Below are 6,407 nucleotides of genomic sequence, written 5' to 3' on the forward strand. Positions count from 1 at the left end.
TCCGCTACATTATACAATTCTTGGATTATGTTTCTTAGTTGTGGGACCTGCTATTCTCCTAAAACAAAAGAATGGATTACTTCGAAAGATGGGCAGTAGTACTACAGTACGTAATTTACAACACTCTTTGTATTTGTAGTACACTTCCAATACTGTCTCGTACCCTGTGCGGGTGGTATTTCAACCTCCTTGACACACATCATACACCTAAATGTTTGAGTTGCTCATCTGCATGCTTTTGACACCGTTCCTCACAAGCGATTTCTAATCAAATTGCGTGCCAATGGAGTATAGTCGCAGTTGTGCGACGCCGACCGCGGTGGCCGAGAGGTTTTAGGCGCTTCAGTCCGGAACGGCGTGACTGCTACGGTCGCAGGTTCGAATCCTGCCTCGGGCATGGATGTGTGTGATGTCCTTAGGTTAGTTAGGTTTAAGTAGTTCTAAGTTCTAGGGGACTGATCACCTCAGATATTAAGTCCCATAGTGCTCAGACCCATCTGAACCATTTTGAAGTTGTGCGAATGGATTCATGATTTCTTGTTAGGAAGATCATAATTCCTAGTAACAGACGGAAATCCATCGACTACAAAAGAAGTAATACATGGCATTCCTCAAGGAAGTGTTTCAGGTCTCTGTTGTTCCTGATCCACATAATCTATTTAGGAGGCAGTCTGAGCAGCCCCATTAGATATTTTGCAGATGATGTTGCCATTTACCATGTTGTAAAGTAATCAGATCAAAACCTATTGCAACATTATTGGCCAGCCGCGGTGGTCTAGCGGTTCTGGCGCTGCAGTCCGGAACCGCGGGACTGCTACGGTCGCAGGTTCGAATCCTGCCTCGGGCATGGGTCTGTGTGATGTCCTTAGGTTAGTTAGGTTTAAGTAGTTCTAAGTTCTAGGGGACTTATGACCTAAGATGTTGAGTCCCATAGTGCTCAGAGCCATTTGAACCATTTTTTTGCAACATTATTTAGGCAACGTGTCTATATGGTGCGAAAAGTGGCAGTTCACTCTAAGTAATGAAAAGTCTGAAGTCATGCACATTAATAGTAAAAAAACTCACTACATTTCGGTTACACAATACATCACACATATCTAAAGGATGTAAATACATGTAAATACTTAGAGATTGCGGTTATGAATAACTTAAGTTGGAGCGATCTCATAGGTAATGCTGTGGGGAACGCAAAGCAAAGACTGCGGTTTATAGGCAGAACGCTTAAGAAATGCAACAGATCTAATAGAGAAACTGGCTACGCTACGCTTCTCCGTCCTCTTCTGGAGTACTGCTGCGGTGTGTGGGATCCACATCGGACAGGATTGGCGCAGGGCATAGAAAAAGTTCAAAGAAGGGCACCTCGTTTTGTATTACTGCGAGATAGGGGATATAGTGACTTCGATATGATACGTGAATTCGGGTGGCACTCATTAAAACAGAGGCGTTTTTCCTTGCGGAAGGATCTTTCAGGGAATTCCAATCACCATGTATCTCCTCAGAATGCGAAAATAATTGGTTGCGCCCGCCTATATAAGGAAAAATGGTCATCATAATAAAATAACTGAAATCAGAGTTCGCACGGAGAGATTTAGGTGTTCGTTTTTCTCGCACACTGTTAAGAGAATGGAAGGGTAGATAAACAGCTTGAAGGTGGTTCAATTTAATGGCTCTGAGCACTATGAGACTTAACATCTGTGGTATCAGTCCCCTAGATTTAGAACTACTTGAACCTAACTAACCTAAGGACATCACACACATCCATGCCCGAGGCAGGATTCCAACCTGCGACCATAGCAGTCCCGCGGTTCCGGACTGAGCGCCTAGAACCGCTAGACCACCGCGGCCGGCCGTACACCAATCCCTGCTTGTTGCTGCAGAACTGTATTTTACACTATTATTTTATCACTGTGGCATCTTTTTATCAACATTCCGACTTTCGTTGAGTGCTTGGTGTCTTTTCCGTGGACTGGTTTCGTTACATGTAAATTCCCGTTTGTAGGCTACGGGGACTGTACCGTTATACCCTCGTGCTTTTGCCAACTTATTTTCTCACGCCCGCCGTCTGTTACTACAGTGGCAACAGTGATGTGATTGTTTGCAACAATAACACATTCAATTATGGTGAAAATGACTCATTTTGGCCTCTGACGGGAACATCACAGTGCTCCGAAATCACCGAGTGATTTTCACCACTGGACGCGGGGGCACAATTCACTCCTTAACAGAGGTAGCGGATATAGTCTCGTGTTTAGATGATGATGACGATGATGATGTCTCATACTTCTTGACAGAGCGTAGGGGACGATGCGGGAGACCCGCACCGCTGTACTAGGCAAGGCCCTAGCGGAGGTGGTTTGCCATTGCCTTCCTCCGATCGTAATGGGGATGAAGGATGATGATGACGACGACACAACACCCAGTCATCTCGAGGCAGGTGAAAATCCCTGACCCCGCTGGGAATCGAACCCGGGACCCTGTGTTAGGGAAGCGAGAACGCTACCGCGAGACCACAAGCTGCGGACTCGTGTTTAGGGGTTTATTGCAATAGAAATAGGGTCTCTGACAGGCCCATCGGTCTGGATCGCTATAGGACTCTACTGTCCCATTACATGCATTCATTTGGTCAAGTACGATACCCAGAAGCCTTCCTGTAATTTCATCAAGACAATGCACCGCCGGCCGGATTGTCCGTGCGGCTCTAGGCGCTTCAGTCCGGAACCGCGCGACCGCTACGGTCGCAGGTTCGAATCCTGCCTCGGGCATGTATGTGTGTGATATCCTTAAGTTAGTTAGGTTTAATTACTTCTAAGTTCTAGGCGACTGATGACCTCAGAAGTTAAGTCGCATAGTGCTCAGAGCCACTTTTGACAATGCACCAATCTATTGCCATGGAATTGTCTCAGAAGGTCTGAGAAACGTGTGGTAATACCACTGTCGGTCTCTGCCTGACTCTAATTAATACTCATGGCATCGACGTAGTCTGTATGACCATCCGAAATAATTGTATAAATTACCTCCGGCAATTATTGTAACTCTACGAGTCCTCTGAAAGAGTAATCATACGTGCTATTTGGAAATGGGGAACAGGGACGCCACCGTAGCTGAATGTGTAGCCTAGCTATCTTCGGTGCGGAAGGACGCCGGCCGCTGTGGCCGAGCGGTTCTAGGCGCTTCAGTCCGGTACCGCGCGACTGCTACGGTCGCAGGTTCGAATCCTGCCTCGGGCATGGATGTGTGTGATGTCCTTAGGTTAGTTATGTTTAAGTAGTTCTAAGTTCTATGGGACTGTAGACCTCAGATGTCCCATAGCACTCAGAGCCATTTGAACCATTTTGCGGAAGGACCGAGGCTCCAGTTCCTCTACGTCGTCGAATTTTTCTGTGGTAGGGAGGCGTGAAAAGGGTCCACTCAGCCTCGTGAGGTCAGATGAGGAGCTACTTGAGTAAAGAAGCAGCAGAATTATCAGGATTCCTCTGATGGAAACAACAGGTGGAGGGATTGAGAGGTGGCACGCCTCTCTCTCACTTTAGCAAAACTCTCAGCCATTAACATTCATACTTGGCTCATGATCACAGTGTTCCCCAGTACTACATTTTCTATGTGTGGTTAATGACTTTTACTACATGAGGAAGCCGGCCGCTGTGGCCGAGCGGTTTTAAGCGCTTTAGTCCGGAACCGCGGTGGTGCTACGATCGCAGGTTCGAATCCTGCATCGGGCATGGATGTGTGTGACGCCCTTAGGTTAGTTAGGTTTAAGTAGTTCTAAGTCTAGGGGACTGATGACCTCAGGTGTTAGGTCATATAGTGCTCAGAACCATTTGAACCATCTGAAGCCGGCCGTTGTGGCCGAGCGGTTCTAGGCGCTTCACACCGGAACTGCGCTGCTGCTACGGTCGCAGGTTCGAATCCAGCCTCGGGCATGGATGTGTGTGATATCCTTAAGTTAGTTAGGTTTAATTACTTGTAAGTTCTAGGCGACTGATGACCTCAGAAGTTAAGTCGCATAGTGCTCAGAGCCACTTTTGACAATGCACCAATCTATTGCCATGGAATTGTCTCAGAAGGTCTGAGAAACGTGTGGTAATACCACTGTCGGTCTCTGCCTGACTCTAATTAATACTCATGGCATCGACGTAGTCTGTATGACCATCCGAAATAATTGTAGAAATTACCTCCGGCAATTATTGTAACTCTACGAGTCCTCTGAAAGAGTAATCATACGTGCTATTTGGAAATGGGGAACAGGGACGCCACCGTAGCTGAATGTGTAGCCTAGCTATCTTCGGTGCGGAAGGACGCCGGCCGCTGTGGCCGAGCGGTTCTAGGCGCTTCAGTCCGGTACCGCGCGACTGCTACGGTCGCAGGTTCGAATCCTGCCTCGGGCATGGATGTGTGTGATGTCCTTAGGTTAGTTATGTTTAAGTAGTTCTAGGTTCTATGGGACTGTAGACCTCAGATGTTAAGTCCCATAGCACTCAGAGCCATTTGAACCATTTTGCGGAAGGACCGAGGCTCCAGTTCCTCTACGTCGTCGAATTTTTCTGTGGTAGGGAGGCGTGAAAAGGGTCCACTCAGCCTCGTGAGGTCAGATGAGGAGCTACTTGAGTAAAGAAGCAGCAGAATTATCAGGATTCCTCTGATGGAAACAACAGGTGGAGGGATTGAGAGGTGGCACGCCTCTCTCTCACTTTAGCAAAACTCTCAGCCATTAACATTCATACTTGGCTCATGATCACAGTGTTCCCCAGTACTACATTTTCTATGTGTGGTTAATGACTTTTACTACATGAGGAAGCCGGCCGCTGTGGCCGAGCGGTTTTAAGCGCTTTAGTCCGGAACCGCGGTGGTGCTACGATCGCAGGTTCGAATCCTGCCTCGGGCATGGATGTGTGTGACGCCCTTAGGTTAGTTAGGTTTAAGTAGTTCTAAGTCTAGGGGACTGATGACCTCAGGTGTTAGGTCATATAGTGCTCAGAACCATTTGAACCATCTGAAGCCGGCCGTTGTGGCCGAGCGGTTCTAGGCGCTTCACTCCGGAACTGCGCTGCTGCTACGGTCGCAGGTTCGAATCCAGCCTCGGGCATGGATGTGTGTGATGTCCTTAGGTTAGTTAGGTTTAAGTAGTTCTAAGTTCTAGGGGACTGATGACCACAGATGTTAAGTCCCATAGTGCTCAGAGCCATTTTTGATTGGTGTATGAAGATACGTTCGGAGCAGCAGCAGCTCCACTGGTCAGTCTAGTGATGGGCCACTACTGAGGGGGATGCAATGAAGTCGTAGCTCAGCTCTCAGTCGATACAGACGTCTGCATCGAGATCTACGTCAACGTCTGCATCTACATAATTACTCTGCAATTCACAGTTATGTGTCTGCAAGAGGCTTCATCGAACCACCTTCGACCGCCGCTGTGGCCGAGCGGTTCTAGGCGCTTCACTCCGGAACTGCGCTGCTGCTACGGTCGCAGGTTCGAATCCAGCCTCGGGCATGGATGTGTGTGATGTCCTTACGTTAGTTAGGTTTAAGTAGTTCAATGTCTAGGGGACTGATGACCTCAGATGTTAAGTCCCATAGTGCTTAGAGCCATTGGAACCACTTTTTACACGAGGTAGTTGTGGGTAGAATGTTCTTGTGACTGAATTTATAACCCGTAGAGAGCTTGTACCTAAGGGGGGAGAGGTGGACTGTAGCGGAGGAGACTGAGAACGAGATTAATTGGGGGCCGTAAACCATAAATGCTGCGCTCAGCGACCTGACCTTGCAAGTGATTCTGGGAAACAGTGTTCAGTGGCTCTTCCCTGCAGAGGGACATCTGGCTGAAAGCTTCTCGTCCTTCTGTTTAGGGTCAGACAAAGGGGCGCCAGTTCCCAACACATTTTATCTGGGCGAGGTGGCAGTCCATCACAGACGACTGCAGGATGTTTGAAAGAGGGTGGAGGAAACCATTTAAGAGCGACTGCTGTAAACTGGGCTTTTGTGCAAATGGTGGGAATGTCATAAAACTCCGACACTCTCATGTTATAAGCTGGGACGATACGCACAGAGTGGCTAGTATACATGTCTAGTGGAGGTGGGACTGTAAGCCCCCCATGACGCCTGGAAGCCACCAGGATCTTTTAGTGACCGACAAAAACAGATATTTCGTGGGCTCAACTATCTGGGAAGCTTCACAGCCTTCTGTCAGGAACTGGAAATGGTCGGTGTAGAATGATTAGATCACTCTGTAAATTACGGATGGCCGTCCATCTAGCTACACTTTTTTCTCAAAAAATGGCCATGCTTACCGTGAGAACGATGCCTCCCTAGTGTAAATCTTTTCTTCGGACAGGAGAGATTATGGAGCCTCTGATTGGCTCCTCTCCTCAAACTAGAGGCTTGCTTCCCCAGCATGGGAACCCCGGTTCTGTGTC

Source organism: Schistocerca americana, chromosome 1 (assembly GCF_021461395.2).
Source record: "Schistocerca americana isolate TAMUIC-IGC-003095 chromosome 1, iqSchAmer2.1, whole genome shotgun sequence".
NCBI classification, from domain to species: Eukaryota; Metazoa; Arthropoda; class Insecta; order Orthoptera; family Acrididae; genus Schistocerca; species Schistocerca americana.